We start from the raw sequence: 20,908 nt of genomic DNA, 5'->3' as shown, positions 1-20,908 counted from the left end.
AGCAGTGCACATTTGGCCACAGGCAGCGGAAACACCATACAAGTTTCTCTTAACACAAAATGTGCCTTGTCCTTAGACTATGCGGTGTCCTCACGGAGTGCTGCTCCCGGACAGCGTCTGTCACCATGATCGACATTTGGCACAGTAGTTATTTACGTTGCTAACAAATGCACCAACTGGTTTGATATTTCTAGAGTTTCCCCAGTTAATAGTATCTCGTGGAATGCTACAATGTAACACTGACTGGCATCATGAAGAATGTCCCATGGTTCCACATTCCTTCTCGGAGCAGCCAGTCGAGCATAGCCTGCCATTGTTTTGGCTGAGCTATCCACATATTGTTAGATTTTCTGCTTACTGAACCCAGACACCAGATCTCAAACAAATAATCTGGGTGTTCCTGTTTGGTCAGCGGGAGTATTTCAGGAAGTCAAGCCATGACACCTTGATCCGGTGCCAGGTTAATCAGCAGGTTTTGCAGAGGAATCCACTGGCTACTGGGTTTCATAAATTTTTTTTTTTTTACAATTGTCGCCCTGCACTCAACTGTGTCCTGTATGAGAATAGGCGGACAAGGTAACAAAACTAAGTCTCCCCCCCCCCCCCCCAACGCTTAATATAACGGACTTCACTGCCCTTATACATTCGGGAACCCTAAAAAGTAGCTGCCCTCCTAAAAATCCATTATAAGGACAATCCACGGTGACCGAAGATATTCTGCTTAAAGGGGTGATGTAATAAATATTAAGACACTGGGAAAAAAAACGAGCACTGACACACAGTCATAATGGTGGGCAGTAAACTCCACTTTAGTGACCAATGCCAGGCAGCTGCTGCAAAGCCAAAGGAAATTAGAATTTTCTCATTTCAGAAAAACCTTATTTCCAGGCGCAGTACAGAGCTGGATCCAGGCAAGGTTAGTTACCGCTGAGTCTCTGCCGCTGCTCACAGTTTGTTATAGTCTACAGTAGTAATGTCACACCGTCACGCTGCAGCCCATCAGTGAACTCAGCGGCAAGTGCAGAGCTCAGTTATTGGCTGCAGCACAGTCGACGTAATATCAGTGCTGCAGACAACAGACACAGAGCAGCGACGGAAAGACAATGATAGGCCCGGGGAAGGAGAATAATGTACATTTTGTCATTTAAAGACAAACTTCAGCTAAACCCCAAACCAGAAACCCCCTTTAATATAACACCAATATAATTTCTGTCTCCTTGTAAGGAAGGGGGAAGTTATCCGTTATGTTCTTTTGTATTAACACCTTAGTATTACAGGTGAACCTTGATGGACAGAAGTTTCTATCCTGCACTTATTTCTTCTTCACCTGCTTTCCTCCTTTCTAATGGCCTGTATTCTCTGCCCTCCCCGAGACGCTTTCTACCCTCTCCATTGCTGATCTGTTGTACAGTCTCATTTCTGCTGCCATTTCACACTGTAGGGACCAAATAGAGGAAGAGGTGCCAAGGCAAAGGTCACAGACTAACAGGCAACACCAAGGGCACGGGATCCAGGCGTGCGCTCTTCAAGCAGCAGCGGTGCCCAGAATTTTGGTTTACTACGGTTGTCTGTGTCAGTGTTATTGGACTGAGTGAATACACAAACGACCCCTTACCGTCCCAACGGCACCTCCCCGTCGCCCTCAGAGTCCCGGGACATTCCCCCTGCCCGTGGAGGGGTTAAACATCTGTCTGCCCACACCACCGTCACCGGGCACTCGCAACTGCAGCGGTGGTACTTCATCTTACCACACACCACGGGTGGCGTCACAAACTTCACACATACTTCCCCGTGTAAAAATACTCCCTTTTATTCCGAGTGACCGCACGACCCCGACCCCTGGGTCCGGAGATCCCTCGAGCCACCGCGGATCCGGATCAGAGCAGCCCGGCTGCTGACGCGGGGGCGGCACACATGCAACAAAAACTCCGCTCACATTTTGGGCCAATTGACGCAAATTTGTTGCACAATTGTGCACACGATGGCCCCGCTGTGGTTGGGAAAAGCTTTGGTTGAGCCGCCACAGCACCATCAAAGGTAAAAGCTAGGGGCGTACAAACACTCCCCTCACTAATGGGGTTGTCATTTCCCACCCTTCATCCTGCTTCACTTTTCTTGCAAATGCACTACCCAAAAGAGGAGACTACGAGCACAAGAAAAAGCAAAACCCAGGGTAAAAGAATATTTGACTTTCGATTAATCTATGTACTGTGTCTTAAATCTGTGATAACCATTTCAATAAAACAAATTAAAAAGAGGTTGCCCTGTAGCGCCCCTGAAGCCATCAGGGTGCTACAAGGTCTACCCCCTTAGGGACCCAGAACCCGATTGTCGGTAACACCAAAAACTAAGGTAATCCGAGTTTTCCCCAACAACTCCCCACACAATGGTACAGGGCTAGGGTGGGACCATGAATGGCCGCCTGGAGGTGGAGCTACTCCAGTCCACTAGTTGACCAGGGGGAAGGGCAGACTGTGGAGTAGAAGTGAGAACTGAGTTGACTGTAAAAGGGTGAAGGTGGAAGAGAAGTGACTCCCTGACTCAGGTTGACGGTGACTTGGTACACAGGAGAGGTATTTGCCAGTGGAGTACTCCCGGAACTATGCACCGATGGGGTACAGGACCCTACCACAGGAAAGAACTCCAAGCCGATGTCTTAACACTGCACAGCAAAGAGGACCATGAAGGATGTTGCTGACCTTAAAGAATCTGAAGACTCAGTAGCAACGGGAGAAACTGGGACAGGACCAGAGACTCCATCCCCACAGGGTTCACACTACCGTCAGGCGGACAGAAGTGAACAAACCACAGACCGGGGACCCCCAGTGTTCCATACCACGGGGACCCACTTACCAGAGACAGGTGCAGGGGAAGAAGGTACCAGAGAACCAGACTGGTACTGACGAAGGGGACCTGGAGGCGAAACCAGCCGGCCTCGGGAAACCAGTTAACAACAAAAGTGAGTAAACCAGTTGCACTGAACACCTGTCTGGACTCCTCCTTCCAACGCTCACTTCACCATACACCCGCTGGGGCAAAACCCTACTTGCGGAGGGCCCAAGTCATCAGAGCTGCACATTCCATCAGCCCAAGCAAAACCTGCAGCAGCGGCTCCCTACATATAGCCGCATCACCGCAAGTGGCGTCACAAATAACTTTATTCATAACTCCCCTGTAAATATCCCCATTACAAAAAGGGCCCAGGGCACGGAACCGGGAACGGCCACCATCATGACACTCCTAATAGAGACACTACCCGGAAACGAGTACCCCATATCCCTGGGTGATACAGCCCACCTTTATTCTGACATGGAGTTTATGACTCGTGTCATTTTTCAGATGCTCTCTGACATAGGACCACAGAATAATTGAATGTCCAAGGAAACAAAGCTCGTGAGAGTTAAAAAGAGCCATTATTTTAACAAACCCAATGGTAAAAATGATTTGATATAATAAAATTATCCTCAAAAGATGGACAACCCGTCATTTCCATTCTGCACTTGAGTTTCCGGCTCCAGGTTTCTCACGCTGCGGCTTTTATTTCGGCTTGTAATCTAGACAAGGATCTCAAAATGAGATTCCACCTTCCAGGAAATCTGAAGCCAAGAAAAATCATCCAAGCGAAGCGTTAATCGTTTGTGGGGAGATGGTAAAGCATTAACGAACCTCCTCTGGGGACACCTTACAGCGTCCAGGCACCAGCCAGAAAAGTACAGCTGCTGGAGGAGGCAAAACAATGGTATACAGCAAACCCCCCCGACCAGGAGCCGGCAGCAGAAACCAGCTACAGATGGGCAGATGTCCAAACTGTAACGACTGTCCACGATCAGGACCTCTAAGGGATTTTTTCATTTTGAATCTGTTCCTTTTCTAAGAGGAAATGAACTACCATGCTCGGATGCATTACGAGTCACAAGTACCGAGCACCCGAGCATGGTAGTGCCCGCTCATCACTAGTTACCAGTACCAAGCACCTGAGCATGGTAGTGCCCACTCATCACTAGTTACCAGTACTGAGCACCTGAGCATGGTAGTGCCCGCTCATCACTAGTTACCAGTACCAAGCACCTGAGCATGGTAGTGCCTGCTCATCACTAGTTACCAGTACTGAGCACCTGAGCATGGTAGTGCCCGCTCATCACTAGTTACCAGTACCAAGCACCTGAGCATGGTAGTGCCCACTCATCACTAGTTACCAGTACTGAGCACCTGAGCATGGTAGTGCCCGCTCATCACTAGTTACCAGTACCAAGCACCTGAGCATGGTAGTGCCCGCTCATCACTAGTTACCAGTACTGAGCACCTGAGCATGGTAGTGCTCTCTCATCACTAGTTACGAGTACAGAGCACCTGAGCATGGTAGTGCCCACTCATCACTAGTTACCAGTACTGAGCACCTGAGCATGGTAGTGCCCGCTCATCACTAGTTACCAGTACCAAGCACCTGAGCATGGTAGTGCCCGCTCATCACTAGTTACCAGTACTGAGCACCTGAGCATGATAGTGCCCGCTCATCACTAGTTACGAGTACAGAGCACCCGAGCATGGTAGTGCCCACTCATCACTAGTTACGAGTACTGAGCACCCGAGCATGGTAGTGCTCACTGATCACTTTTTCCAAATTAAAGGGGTTGTCCACTGCTAGAGAACCCTTGAAACATGTTGTCAGGCCATTTTCACTGCACAATGAATGTCATGCAATACAAAAAAAAAAAAATCCTGAATTTTATTTCTTTCACCAATTCAAACTTGGAATTTATTGCAGTTATCATTAGATTAAATGGAAAGTGAATGGCACCATTCAAAACTATGACTCACCCAGCAAAAAAAATAAATAAAAATAAAACAAACAAGGCTTCATATGGCTATATTGGAAAAAAAATATATATAAATATTAATAATAATACTAATAATAATACTAAATAATATTATTGTTATTATTAACAATAATAATAAAAAGATAGGGCTCGTTGAAGAGGCACCAGGATCAGCTGGTCAGTGGGGTTGAGTGGGGTTGACTGGTGTTGCCCCCCCCCACCCCACCGATCAGATATTGGGGTCATGAATGTGCACCCCTTTACCAGTGGTCTTTGCTTTTACAATCTCTGCTCGTTAAAAGGGTCCCATGATTAATGGATCACAAAGTAATCTCAGTGATCAGCTACAATTTGTGAAGAAAACTGGCATCAAGTGTTCAATTTCTCCCCACAGCGCCTCCACAGGAAAAATAAAGTATTGCAGTCTCCATATACATCAATGGGTTGTCTACATACAGCCGGACTGGAGAAGGAGGTGATCCTTATAACCACTCAAGCTTAGAGATGAGGGTCCTGAACAAAAATCCCTAATAGGGTTTACCAAAACAGGTTTCCCTTATAAAACAGACACCATGCCAGAGAAGAGGCCGCTCACGTCTACCCAATGGTGACCACATCCACCGCTGGTACTCCAGCACCGCACCCTGTTCTCCTCCACATTGAAATGTATCAGCCAGAGATCTCAGCTGTGTAAATACACCTAAGAACAGGAAACGCATTATCACTCCGCAATTAATCAGTTCCCCGCGCTCTATTATACCTTTCACAGGTCGCATGGGCTGCATAATGCATGTGCTAATTCCACTTAAGTGCAACTCAAATGGTTGTCATAGAGCATGCATTTAAAATGCTGATAGTAGATACACATGATCTCATAACTCACAGCTCACTGTATAGGCAAAAAGTGCAAGAGCGTGCACAAAGAAGGCTTTAAATCCCACGGACGGTGCGCCAAACAGCACGCGGACCAACAGAGGTCAGGGGGATAGTTTAGAGGAGCATGTACCCAAACAGTCTGAGCAGTGTGCACTACTGTGAACAGTTTGTCAGGAAAGTTCTTCCAAAAATTTCAACAATTGTGCAAAAAAAAAAAAACCCTAAAAAACAACGTCATCCATATCTGTACCCTGAGGATTTAATACTTCTGGCACAACTCATCTCTATAGGGCGGACACAAGTCCAACATATCCAATAATCCTCCTACAGTCCCGAGACCTCCATACATTAGAAATGTTCATCCTAAATGTATCTAAGGTGTAGATGTAAATTTGTATATCTTTTCCAAGACGTTTTCCTTCTTAGAACATAACATACAATATAAGTAATGCTAGTTATGTCAGATTATTTGCAACCAAGAAATCTGTTATTCACGATGGCAACATATGGCAAAATGTATTGCTTGCGTCTACTTTGCTGCCCCATTCATTACGGTCTGATTGCAACTTTAAAGAGTTAACTTTCTGATAGCTGATGAGGCCAGACTGATGGGCACTCATCTGGTCAGGAGAACTGGGCTCTCAAATGCTCCGTTGGAGTAATGGCTGCGCATGCGCCATCTCGCCTCTCAGCAGCCATTAGACTACCTTAGACCAACAATGGGGGCAACATCACCCATGCACAATTCTGTGCAATCAACAATCCATTGAGGCACTAACCAAGAGAATAGTTTTCAGCATCAACAGTGCTTTTTCTGATTAATGTGTGTTACTCTGAGACATCATGGCGCCTTATAGACAAGAGAGGCCTGGCCAGTCAGTAGGACGACGTTCTCAAGGCTCTGGTCCAGCTGTGGGGTACAGACATGGCCTCTGGACCAGTCCAGTGAAGTCGTGTGCTCAACTTGTTGGGGGTCTCACTCAGGGTCTCGGAGGAGGATTCCAAATCAGAACTGCGCAGATGAATCAGGAGAAATGACCACACAGAGATGTATCTCTATATGGGAGAAGCACAGTGCTTTTCTAACCCTTGTATTCAAAGCATAAGATTCTTATACAATTTTTCTGCATTGTCTCTTAACCAATTAATTAGTTTGTATCTAGCTCATTCCCTTATTTGAGCAAGATTACTTAGTAAAGCATTTCAGGTGTGTCTAGGCATAGACGAGAGTCTGTGGACAGAACAATGTCAGTTACTTATTTGAAACTACAACTGAGTATCTCTTCTATTCAAGAATGTTAGTTACCTATTTGAAACTACAGATAAGTATCTCTCCTATTCATGAATATCAGTTACTTATTCATGAACTAAAACCTATTCTATATAGCCCTAAGCATAATTTGTTTTCGTTTTCCGTTAATATTTCAATTAGGTATATATGGAGAAGCAATACATAAAGCATTCAAAGGACAGATCATATTATTATACTGGACAAACGATTCATAGCCTAGGCCTTCACAAATTATGTATAAAACGTAAACTTGTATGCACGCTGAGTAAATAAAGCGTTAAATGCGCACCGTGAGGAGTGCCAGCAGCAATTTGGAAGGGCATTGCCAAGTCAAACAGATAAAGCAAAATTATCACTGTAAGTCATTACCAGCTATTAGCAGGCTTGTTAAATCAACAACGTAATCTTTCCCTCCGAGGTGTATGGTAATGGTATTGGTTTCATATAATTCGATTATACGTGCTTTACGTGGAGCATTATTAGTCCTGGCTGGATGGACGGGGTCAGACAATAGAAATTCACATCCTATCCAAATGGGGAAATGGTAACGCCCAGGTGTCAACTTATTCACACACTTCCAGGAGGAATAACAAAGGAACACTACAGTGCAGAGGTGCTACAAATCTATCAATTAATGGGGAATACAAGCTGTGTATCCAGACCTAACAGATCTTCAACAAAAACTCAAAAAAAATCAGTGTTCACAGCATTTTGGATGCAATGGGTTTTCACGGTGTCCAAAATGCAGTGTTGTACAGTAGAAGTGTAGCACCCAGGAATATGGGGTACTCTGTTCTGGGCAGTGTCTCTATTGGGAATGTCACGGTGGTGGCCGTTACCCGCTTCCGTGCCCTGGGCCCTTTATGTAATGGGGATATTTACAGGGGAGATTATGATAATGTTCACTTGTGACGCCACTTGCGATGTTGCAGCTAAGTGTAGGGAGCCGCCGCTGCAGAATGTCTCTACTGGGGCTGATGGTATTGGCAGCTAGTTCGGTAGACCCTCCGCAAGTAGGGTTTTGCCCCAGCGGGTGTATGGTGCAGTGTGTCGGAAGAAGGAGTCCAGACAGGTATTCAGTGCAACTGGTTTACTCACTTTGGATGTTAACTAGTTGCCCGAGGCCGGCTGGTTTCGTCTCCAGGTCCCCTTCATCCCAGTGCCAGTTTGGTTCTCTGGTACCTTCTTCCCTTAAACCTGTCTCTGGTAAGTGGGTCTCCGTGGTATGGAACACTGGGGGTCCCCGGTCTGTGGTTTGTCCACCTCTGTCCGCCTGACGGTAGCGTTAACCCTGTGGGGATGGAGTCTCTGGTCCTGTCCCTGGTTCTCCCTTTGCTACTGAGTCTTCGGATTCTTTAGGGTCAGCAAGGTCCTTGATGGTCCTCTTTGCTGTGCAGGTGTTAAAAGGTCGGCTTGAAGCCATCCATGGTCCCACCCTAGCTAAGTACCATTGTATGGGGGATTGTTGGGGAAAACTGGGATTACCTGGATTTTGGTGTTACCAGCAGTGGGGTTCTGTGTCCCTAAGGGGGTAGGCCCTGCATCCTTGTGGGGATACAGCACCTTGTAGAACCCTGATGGCTTCAGGGGAGCTACAGAAGCATAGTGGATGGATTATAGAAATCTCCTGCCCACTTTGCTTGTTTTTCACGCAGCATAAACTAAAATGCAGTGCGGTTTCCCAAGCCACACCATGTCTATTTATGCTACAGAGCCACGAGTGTTCTTAGAGGGGAGAGCAGAGAGAAAGTCAGCAGCTGTCCCAACACTGATCGCGGGCAAGGACTGCTGTGGCCTCCTGCGGAGAGCACTCGCGGCCCCGCAGGAGAGGACATACTGCGTCCAGGACACAGCACATACGGGTGCAACTACATGGGATGGAAATAATGCTAAATTTTCCATCCAGATTTTTATGATGGGATATCTGCAGCGTAAAGCAGTAGCAGCAAAGTGGATGAAATATGAACAAATATTAACCCGAGCTGAATTCAATTTGGAAGAAAAAAGTAAGGAAATCCTATTCCTATAGATTTTAGAGCAGATTCCAGAACCAGATAAGTTTACAATACAAAAAGAAAGAAAAAACCCCAAAAATAATAATAATGGCTACTGCTGGAGCGTCCATGGCAAACCTCCTCCAATTCCCCTGCCAGCCAGGGAGGTATGGGCACATTGTTTTTTGACGTTTCTCTGTTTTCTGTATCAAAATCAGCTAAATTTGGTGAAGATTTGCTGCACAGATTTCACTGCAAAGTTTCCCGAGATATGCTGCTGAAACTTTCGTTGCCCAGGTTAACAGCCACTGCCGCAATCCATCAGAGGAGGCTTGTCTTCTATGTAAGGAGTAAAGCGCTTACAAGCTTTTCGTGATTGAGCTTGAAAGCGCTGTCCTGAAGCTGGCCAGCTTGCTGCATCCAGCCACTTGTAGCATCCCTGCGCTCCTCCAATGCTGCAAGAAAAACAAAAAGTTTTGCCAGTCTGAGCTGCCAATCGGGAGTGCACTGCCCCTAGACGCAGGAAGGCGGAGGAGCGGTGCGCTTCTGAAGACTGATCTGGAGAAAACCCCTTTAATAGAGAGCATAGGTAATGGTCTGTGGCTTCTGCACTGACAGGTGAACCTGGGAGCATCGTACTATAATAAGCCGAGCTTTTGAAGAATTAATTATAAAGTTTGTAAATCCTACCTGAGTCATAATATACCAAGGGCTGAACCCTGGGTGTGAGCCCGGAGCGCTGGCGTCCTAAAAACTACAAGGGATTATTGGATTACCCCTGAAAAATACTCGAGATTAGAACAAAAAAAAAAAACCATTTCTGCCATTGTTCAATATCTAATCAAAGTCAATTGTTTGCTATCAAGTGGAGACTGCTTTTTAATAGATTTATAAGGATTAGGAATCAATTTAGCAATGCATTTCTCAATGTCAAGTGCCTGCTATATCTGATCCAGTGGGGTCCAATACTTATGCAACTGTCTACAGGTTTACAGGGGAGTACTACTGCCGAAGCGCTGCGTTCTAAGAATTGACATGTCACTTCTTTTGTGCGCTTTGCATGCAGCCCCCGCTCTGTCTATGGGAGGGGCTGCATGCAGAGCGCATGAAATCGGCTTTTCATTACGGACTGTTTCTGCAGCGATTTGAAGCGCATGTGTGCTATTCAAATCGCTGCAGAAATTTCTGCAGGGACAGAACGCAATGTGGGCACATAGCCTAAGGGGCACTTTGCACACTACGACATCGCAGGTACGATGTCGGTGGGGTCAAATCGAAAGTGACGCACATGCGGCCTCGCTGTCGATATCGTAGTGTGTAAAGCATGTTTGATACGATTAACAAGCACAAAAGCGTCGTAATCGTATCATCGGTGTAGCGTTGGTCATTTGCATGATTTGGGAAAGACCGATGTTACGATGTTGTTCCTCGTTCCTGCGGCAGCATACATCGCTGTGTATGAAGTCGCAGGAGCGAGGAACATCTTCTACCTGCGTCCTGGCTGGCAATGCGGAAGGAAGGAGGTGGGCGGGATGTTTACGTCCCGCTCATCTCCGCCCCTCCGCTTCTATTGGCCGCCTGCCGTGTGACGTCTCTGTGACGCCGCACGACCCGCCCCCTTAGGAAGGAGGTGGGTCGCCGGCCAGAGCGACGTCGCAGGGCAGGTGAGTGCATGTAAAGCTGCCGTAGCGATAATGTTTGCTACGGCAGCTATCACCATGATATCGCAGCTGCGACGGGGGCGGGGACTATCGCGCTCGGCATCGCAGCATTGGCTTGCGATGTCGTAGTGTGCAAAGGGCCCCTTAGGAGTAGTTACTAGCAATGTATCATCCCTTAAAGCGCCGAGTCCATAAATCAACACATCAGTTGGTATTGAGACTTAAAGTGGACACTACCCGATATAAGTAAAACATAAAAAAATGACAGTAAATGAAATTATAACACTTTTTTCAAATACATGTCACTGGCAAAATCGAATACTTCCCTCAGTATTACAGACGTGAAGGTTTTACTTTCATTTTAAAGAGCAAAGGCCACGTCACACTAAGCAACATCGCTAGCAACATCGCTGCTGAGGCACGACTTTTGTGACGTTGCTAGTGATGTTGCTGTGTGAGACATCCAGCAACAACCTGGCCCCTGCTGTGAGGTCGTTGGTTGTTGCTGAATGTCCTGGACCATTTTTTTGTTGTTGCTCTCCCGCTGTGAAGCGCACATCGCTGTGTGTGACAGCGACAGAGTAACAACTGAATGTGCAGGGAGCCGGCTTCTGCGGATGCTGGTAACCACGGTAAACATCGGGTAACCAAGAAGCCCTTACCTTGGTTACCCGATATTTACCTTCGTTACCAGCGTCCGCCGCTCTCAGCTGTCAGTGCCGGCTCCCTGTTCTCTGCACACGTAGCAGAGTACACATCAGGTAATTAACCCGATGTGTACTGTGGCTAGGAGTGCAGGGAGCCAGCGCTAAGCGGTGTGCGCTGGTAACCAAGGTAAATATCGGGTTGGTTACCCGATATTTACCTTAGTTACCAAGCGCAGCATGCTTCCACGCGGCACTGGGGGCTGGTCACTGGTTGCTGGTGAGATCTGCCTGTGTGACAGCTCACCAGCAACCCGTGTAGCGACGCTCCAGCGATCCCTGCCAGGTCAGGTTGCTGGTGGGATCGCTGGAGCGTCGCCTAAGGTCCAGTCACACTAAGCAACTTACCAGCGATCCCAACAACGATAGGGATCGCTGGTAAGTTGCTAGGAGGTTGCTGGTGAGATGTCACACTGCGACGCTCCAGCGATCCCACCAGCAACCTGGCCTGGCAGGGATCGCTGGAGCGTCGCTACACAAGTTGCTGGTGAGCTCACCAGCAACCAGTGACAAGCCCCCAGCGCCGCGTGGAAGATGCTGCGCTTGGTAACTAAGGTAAATATCGGGTAACCAACCCGATATTTACCTTGGTTACCACCGCACGCAGCTACACGTGCACAGAGCAGGGAGCAGCGCACAATGCTTAGCGCTGGCTCCTTGCTCTCCTAGTTACAGCACACATCGGGTTAATTACCCGATGTGTGCTGCAGCTCCATGTGCACAGAGCAGGGAGCAGCGCACAATGCTTAGCGCTGGCTCCCTGCTCTCCAAGTTACAGCACACATCGGGTTAATTACCCGATGTGTGCTGCAGCTAAATGTGCACAGAGCAGGGAGCAGCGCACAATGCTTAGCGCTGGCTCCTTGCTCTCCTAGTTACAGCACACATCGGGTTAATTAACCTGATGTGTGCTGCAGCTACATGTGCACAGAGCAGGAGCCGGCAGCACAGGCAGTGAGAGCGGCGGAGGCTGGTAACAAAGGTAAATATCGGGTAACCAAGGACAGGGCTTCTTGGTTACCTGATGTTTACATTGGTTACCAGCCTCCGCAGAAGCCGGCTCCTGCTGCCTGCACATTTAGTTGTTGCTCTGTCGCTGTCACACACAGCGATCTGTGCTTCACAGCGGGACAGCAACAACTAAAAAATGGCCCAGGACATTCAGCAACAACCAACGACCTCACAGCAGGGGCCAGGTTGTTGCTGGATGTCACACACAGCAACATCGCTAGCAACGTCACAAAAGTTGTTCCTTAGCAGCGATGTTGCTAGCGATGTTGCTTAGTGTGACGGGGCCTTTAGTGTGACATCTCACCAGCGACCTCCTAGCAACTTACCAGCGATCCCTATCAGGTTGTATTGTTGTTGGGATCGCTGGTAAGTTGTTTATTGTGACTGGACCTTAATGACAAAAACTTCTCTGGGAGATACCAACTATTAGAAAAAGGAGGGGTAATTGTATACAGGAAATTAATGATGAAGTGAAACCTTGCGCTCAGATCGGGCAGGATCACAGTGTTGTTGTCCATTGAATATAAATGGGAGAATGATGTCACCTATTTTTCTATTTTTCTGATAAGGTCACCAAAAGTAAAATCAGAAAAAAAAAAAAAAAATATAAGTTAAGAATTTTTTTTTATTTATCAGCCATATAATAAGAGGTCCCTGTGTATTATGTAACAAAAGAAGGAATCAGCTGCCTGTAAAGGGTTAATCCGAGGTGCTCACTACCGTACATGCTGTGTACAGACATGGAGGATAAGTTGTGACAGGACTACAGTTGCTGTGTCTTGCCTTCTCATCCTGCTGCTCCATAATACACAGGAATCCATCTTATATCTCTTCTTAGGCTAGTTTCACACTTGCGTTGAACAGTATCTGTTGCATTGCGTTGTGTGACAGATGCAACGGATGTGTTGCATATAGTGGCACAACGGATGCTGCAAAACAACAAATCCGTTTGTTTTTTTTGTTTTTTTTTCAGTTTACCGGCGGCAGACTATTGTGAACGATCAGCTGATCGCTCACAGCAGCCGGTCGCCGGGTGATCAGCTGATCGCTCCCCGTAGCCGGCCGCCGGGTGATCAGCTGATCGCTCCCCGTAGCCGGCCGCTGGGTGATCAGCTGATCGCTCCCCGTAGCCGGCCACCGGGTGATCAGCTGATCGCTCCCAGTAGCCGGCCGCCGGGTGATCAGCTGATCGCTCGGCCGCCGAGAATGTGTGCGGGGGGCGGAGTGAGTGGAGCCGAGCGGGGCCATGGTGCTGAGGACAGGTGAGTGTGCGTGTGTGTATATGTGTGTGTGTGTGTGTGTGTGTGTGTGTGTGTGTGTGTGTGTGTGTGTGTGTGTGTGTGTGTACGTACATACATGCGGAGTGGAGTGCGGGAGGGGGCGGGGCCAAGCGGGGAAGTGTCGGGCTCCCTGCACACGTAGCGAGGGTAAATATCGGCAAAGCACTTTACCTTGGTTACAGGTGCAGGGAGCCAGAGAAGGCATGCACAGTGAAATCCAACGGATTGCGCTGCTCAAAAAAACGTTACATGCTGCGTTCCTCCCACCCGGAGCAGCGTCAAAATAACGACGCTGCATCATCCAGCGGATGCAACACTGACACTTGCGTTACAGTGCGTCGTCCATTCAAGTCTATGGAGAATAGCGCAGTGCGTTAACGGACTGCACTATTCTCCATAGTGACGGACTCTGCTGAACGCAAGTGTGAAAGTACCCTAACATGACATCCCCCATATACACACAGATATACACTGGAGATCAAAATTAGAGAACAATGTATGATTTCTTGCTTTTTTCAGAGAAAAATGTAATCTACATTGATGAACATTTGCAGGTTTTTTGTAAGGGGTGCACCATGTCACTAGACTGGTGTTTTCCAAAAGATCCAAAGTTTATCAAAATAAAACCTTTATTTTGCGCAAAATGTGATGATCATAATTAGAGAACAGCAATGACTGTAGCACAGAGAAAGATAGGCACATTTTCTGCAGGTAACAAGTCACCAATCAGTAGGACGTGTACAGGCCATTGCTTTGAATGACGTTAGCACATCTGCGGCCACAGGACATCACTAGTCTCTCACACTGCTCTGGTGGCATTTTGGTCCACTCTTCTTACAGTCTCTTCCACAGTTCTTTGACTGTTGTGGATTTCTTGGCCATAACTTCATCACCAAAGATTTTCTATTGGGTTTAGATCAGGACTCTGGATTGGACATTTTATTGTTTCAATGTTTTCTGTTTCAAGCAACTACTTTTCCCGTTTTGCTGTGTGACAGGGGGCCTTGTCCTGCATCAAAATTGCTGGCTGATTGAGTGATGAACGCTTGTAAGGGACCATGTGTTTTAAAAGAAGGTTCTAATCCACACTTGTATTCCATGTAGCTGTATGAGAGGTCCAACTCCTGCTGCAGAAAACATTCTCCAAACCATGACACTTCCTCCACCGCCTTTCACTGTCTTCTTAACATACTATGAATTCAGTATTATTTGTCGAAAAATATAATGTTTCCCATCAGACTCAAATTAAACTTGCTTTCATCACTAAAATGAACTGTGGACACTTCTCCTCTGTCCAGAAAAAATGCTCCTCACCAGAGTGGGCTTTCAGTCCAAAGGCTCTTAAACGTCGTGACCCTGTATGACAAGACAGATCCTTACCCTGTTCAATGATGAACTAGCAGTTCCAGCTGCAGTGGTGAAACGATTACCCATGGAGATTCTCCGCATTATCCTATCCTTTCTTGTATTTGTCTTTCGAGGGCGACCAGCTTTCTTGGGAGACTTTAAAGAGTTTGTGATGTTGTAAAAATACAATATTTTCTTAAATCACAGGCTTGGAATGACCAACTTCCCTTGCTATGGCTGATAGGGTCACCCCTTTTGCCTTCATCTGGACAACCTGCTGCCGGAGGGTTTCAGTCACTTTGGAACAGCACACCATTTTTGCAAAGTCAGTGCAAACTGGAAAGCTAGGCTGCAAGTTACATAGGGTTTGTTAGATAAGGAAATTAGCACCAGGTGCCAGATTAACACCAATAACCTGTAGGTATCGGAAAATGTTCTCCAATTTTGATTAGTGTTATTTTTCATTTATCATTTACATTTTTATCATGTGTTTTACAATAAATTCAATTTATGAAATAAGCTTAAAATACTGCGAGTTTCCTCATGTTAGGAATCACATAAAACGACACAAGGACCACAACATTTAGGAAATTGCGTGCTGTTCTCCAATTTTAATCTCCAGTGTATATTCCTGGAGTTCGCCATCAGTATTGTGTGCCAACGTTAGGATCATGCCGGAGGTTTCCATGCAATTCCATGACATGGTGGTAAATGACAAGGTGAGCTCAGCTACATCCCTAGGACAGGGCGCAAAAACAATAGCTCCAGGGGACACAATTAGCTCCTGGGTGTCACCCAATTCAGTTCTATAGGAAGCAATAAACCTTTATAACAGGAACAGGAAGATACAAAAGCCCCAGAATAAAAGCTCAGCCGTTTCCTCTATTGATTGAGAACACCGGGGTAAACTATGTAAACACGAGAAGAAAGAAAGCAGAAGAAACTGCCGAATATTCACTAAAAATCCCCAATTCCCTCCACCCCAGAATACAAGGGCAGCAAACAGAGAAACGTCTAGTGTCACTGATCAACGGACGACCTCCATTCTGCTTCACTTCCAATGTCTGGTTTCCAGAATTATAGCCATAGTCATGTCCTACAGTACGGAGAGAATGTGTAATGCTTCAGTTCACCAGTGGTGGCGCTGCAAAGAAACTCAACATCTGCTGTAGAGTCTCTTCATAGATTATTAGGGGATGTGCATCAAAGAGCCCCCCAAAAAAGTGATAGAACGTCTCAAAGAGGGTTAAAAAAAAGTACTTTTATCATATGTTAATGATAGTGTTCAGTGCACCCTTGGCATGGCAGAGTGGCTCACCATTTGGACCAATAAAGGGGAGGTGGGGGGTTGGAAATAGGGACCTGGACAAAGGACACCCTCTTTAACTCAGAATTCAATGACAAACTTTTATATAAACAATTTACTAAATAATAATAACAACAACAACAACAACAACAACAACAACAACAACCGTATTTTTCGGACTATAAGACGCACTGGACTATAAGACGCACCCTGGTTTTAGAGGAGGAAAATAGGAAAATAAAACTAAGCAAAAAAATGTGGTCATGACACACTGTTATGGGGCGAGGATCTGCTGCTGACACTGTTATGGGGGTAATGTCCCCAAATTCTCTACTAAGGTGCCCCATCCTGGTAATGATCCTCCTGCCTTGTATATGATCCTGCTATAAACCCCCATCCTGCTCATATTCCCCCATCCATCCTGTTCATATACCCCCATCCTATTGATATACCCCCCATCCATCCTGCTCATATTCCCCCATCCATCCTGCTCATATAACCCCATCCTGTTCATATACCCCCATCCTGTTCATATACCCCCATCCTGTTCATATACCCCCCTCCTGCTCATATTCCCCCATCCATCCTGTTCATATACCCCCATCCTATTGATATACCCCCCATCCATCCTGCTCATATTCCCCCATCCATCCTGCTCATATAACCCCATCCTGTTCATATACCCCCATCCTGTTCATATACCCCCATCCTGTTCATATACCCCCCTCCTGCTCATATTCCCCCATCCTGTTCATATACCCCCATCCATCCTATTCATATTCCCCCATCCATCCTGCTCATATACCCCCCATATGCCCCCATCGTGCTCATATACCATCCTCATATATGGACTGTTTCCTATAGCACAGAGAAAAAAAATAAACGTTTATACTCACCTTTTCCTCACTCTCTGCAGCACCGATCATCTTCCTCTCTGCGCCGCTGACCTGTGTGTGGAGCCGTTCCCCTGCAGCATCGCGATGTCTTCCTGTCTGTGCCGATCAGCACAGATCAGCACAGATCAGCTGACCGGCACAGACAGGAAGACATCGCGTGCTGCAGGGGGACGGCTCCACATACGGGGACGGGTGAGTGCACTGATTCACTGCACCCCGCGTTGATCATGACGGGCGGGGGGCAGTGAATACAGCCGCACATGATCACTCCAGGCTGTAATTGAAAGGGGTGATCATGCGCACCGGTTCTTTACTATGCGTGCGTCCCCGCTTGTCCTCCCGCCCACCTGTCAGTGCTGGCTTCTGCGCTGAGAAATGGACGGGAGGATGGGCGTACATATGTAATGAGCGGGCCCACGTGGTCACAGCAGGCTGCTACAGCCTGCTCGTGCCCCCGATGGCCCGCTCCACCGCAGCACCCTCATTCCCGGGTGCAGCCCTATAGTCAGACCATAAGACGCACCCCCAACTTTCCCCCAACATTTGGGGGGAAAAAAGTGCGTCTTATGGTCCGAAAAATACGGTATATATTTTTGGTATTTTTATTATTTAAATATTATATAAATATTTATAAATATGAATTATTTCATTTATAAATATTTATATATTTACAAATATTATAAATAATACAAATAACAATAATATATTATGTATATTACTTATGAATACTATTATTATTATTATTATTATTATTATTAATAAATATTTATACATAGTTATATATTACTTATGAATTTTCATTTTATAAATATTTATATAAGTAATATATAACTATGTATAAATATTTATTATTATTATTATTATTATTATTATTATTATTATTATTAATAATAATAATAATAATAATAATAGTATTCATGAGTAATATATATTTATACATATAAATATATACATAATATATTATTGTTATTTGTATTATTTATAATATTTATAAATATATAAATATTTATAAATGAAATAATAATTCATAAGTAATATACAGTGGAACCTTGGATTACGAGCATAATTGGTTCCGGGAGTCTGCTCTTAAACCAAGTTACTCTTATATCAAAGTAAATTTTCCCATCGGAAATAATTGAAACCCAGACAATTTGTTCCACAACCCAAAAATATTTACTGCATTTATATAAACTTATTACAGTAATATAATGTACTGTATTCATATAAACTTATTACAGTACACTAATACAAAATACTTACTGTACAGTAAAAAACAAAGCAAATTAAACTACACTTTAGCTTACAATAAAATTGTTTGTGTGCGAGAGCTACAGTATAAGCAATGTGCTGCACTGGTTAGAGTACAATACTGTATCCACAAATGCAAATTGATAGACATGCTATATAGTATATACTGTACAATGATATACAGTATACAGTACATATGTACAGAAAGTTACCTCCAGGGTCGGTCAGAGCGCGGTGAAAGGACAGAACCGGAAGTGTGCACGGTGAGTATTTGCTCTTATTGCAAAGCATTGCTCTTAAACCAAGTTACACATTTGTAAAAAGCTTTGCTTGCTTTGCAAAATGCTCTCAAACCAAGTTACTCTTAATCCAAGGTTCTACTGTATATATTTATAAACATTATATAATTATACATATTTATAAATAATAAAATTTAAAAAGTAATATATATTTATAAATATACATATTTACAAATAATAAGTAAAATTATATATTTATAAATATTATATAAATATTTATAAATAATATATAAATATTTTTAGAATAAGTTGTTGCGCACATTATACGAACAAACTACACCCAGGCACACTCATACTCTGCGGCACATTGCTCTTTGCAGTTGACCTCTCACACATCTGAACAGCCGCCTTAAGAAAGGCCATGTATAGCCTTCAGCAAGCTTCAATCATTACATTAGTCAAAAAGCAGAACAGGTTCAAAGTTGTCAGAACGGGCCAAGGCAGAGAAGAGTCAAAAAGGGGTCAGAGCCAGAGGTCGGAAGGTGCAGGACATCTCTAACTGGCCACATATGCCAGATTTATTTTTTTTTCACCCCTGCAACTGATCTTCCGAAAAATCTATGGCGATTTAGTAGCAAAATCCGCCGGTGGAATTTGCTGCGAATAGATTGTGGACCTTTTTATACCTGTATTTTACTTTAATGCAAAGACCTGAAATGTAGCCATATGTGTTGTAAACAATTAGATACATTTTTGCCACTAAGTGCTAGGAAAAAGAAGGGTTACATAGAAGCAATAAATGAGCCATGGCCCATACTTAGTTCTCTAGGGACGCAGATTATTTATCATGCTTGTGCAAACAATGTGTTACAGAGTGTGCAGGACGCGCTGTCACCACACTCCATCTATCAGCCACGATGAGAATGTGGCCTGAAGCTGCACAGGTCCAGTGTCCGGATTCCTTCTCGAATGTCCGGTTTTCTCATCCTGGCCACAAGCGGACTGCGCAGTCAGAGGTCATAAATCTAAAAAGGTCTTACAGAGCCTGACAAATGGTCCCATGTGGACGATCACACTCAGCCAGAACAATAGACATCAGGAGGCTGCCGCTTGGGTTCACTAAGCCGGGCTGCTGTTTGCCAGGGGCTCAGAGAGTATCCGGAAAAATTAACAATTTATCAGGTTTTGGTCCTACCTGAATATCCAAAAGATCAATTCCCACGCTGCAGATTCTGTTGCAGAAATGTCTCCAAGTGGAAATCATTTCTACCCATTTGTTTTATTTGAATGGGACAGTTGCAGAATTGCAAAGAATATGTGCGAAGCTACCCTTTAAGTGGATGTCTGATATAGAAAAACGACTGTTTTTAAAGGCATAGATGGGCTTAAATTTAAAAACAAAAAAAAAAAAAAAAACTCCCCAAAAGCATAATCAGTCACCTTTCAGTGCCACGCCGCATGTAGAGAAGACCGCTCCGGAAGTCTTCACCAGCTCTGGATACGATGCCTGCTCCGTTTGGACGTCAACGGACCACTACAGGATGTGATTGGCTGCAGCGGTGAGGTGACTAGAAGAACAAGTCATACGCATGCCTAAAAACAAAAAAAACAAAAAAACAACTAAATTAGACAAACACCTTCAGTCTTCATAGTGAATGACACAAATGGGGAAAATGTATCACCCAAGGCATTAATAGGGCAGACAGCTACAAATATTTGCCGGTGGATTTGATTTGCTAATATGCTGTGTAATCTCTCGCTTGCACTTCCAACGCAGAATATAAGTAGTGCACACGGTAGCCCAAATGTCAGAGCGTACTTTTTAAATATCCAACGCAAACTTGCAACAAATTTATCAAAAAGATGCACCATGAATCTATGGATTTTTATTTGTAAATGGGGAAAAGTGACAATCATTTTATGCCACCTTCTTACTGGAAGGAAATTGTGACAAAATCTGTACATTTTTAAAAAGTCATAAATTTGTTGTAAAACTTCACTGCACAAACTAGACAAAATGGCACGCGAGACCAAAATTTGGAAAGTGCACAATGCTCCACAAATGTATATTATGTAGCAGCTCCCAAAAAAGTGGCACATATACAATAATAAATTCCACACAATATATTAAAAATACAAAGGCCCACATCCAAAATCATGCTCGCTAATATACAGGCAATGAAACAGACTCTACAACAATTCTCTGTTTTTAGGATATGGGAGAAAAAAAAACCCCAA

General features: G+C 45.0%; 1 protein-coding gene across 1 annotated transcript in view; it reads right to left on the bottom strand.

Annotated features, from left to right (window-relative positions):
- LYPD6B (LY6/PLAUR domain containing 6B) overlaps window positions 1–20,205 on the bottom strand; it is a 34,126-nt gene extending 13,921 nt beyond the window's left edge. Inside the window, exon 1 of the mRNA XM_075318809.1 lies at window positions 20,111–20,205. The gene's annotated coding sequence lies outside the window, so the exon portion shown is untranslated. The remainder of the gene's footprint in view (window positions 1–20,110) is intronic.
- Window positions 20,206–20,908: the final 703 nt, after the last annotated feature.

Source organism: Anomaloglossus baeobatrachus, chromosome 7 (assembly GCF_048569485.1).
Source record: "Anomaloglossus baeobatrachus isolate aAnoBae1 chromosome 7, aAnoBae1.hap1, whole genome shotgun sequence".
NCBI classification, from domain to species: Eukaryota; Metazoa; Chordata; class Amphibia; order Anura; family Aromobatidae; genus Anomaloglossus; species Anomaloglossus baeobatrachus.
The sequence above is the reverse complement of the archived record's forward strand: the minus strand, read 5'-3'. Positions and strand labels throughout refer to the sequence as shown.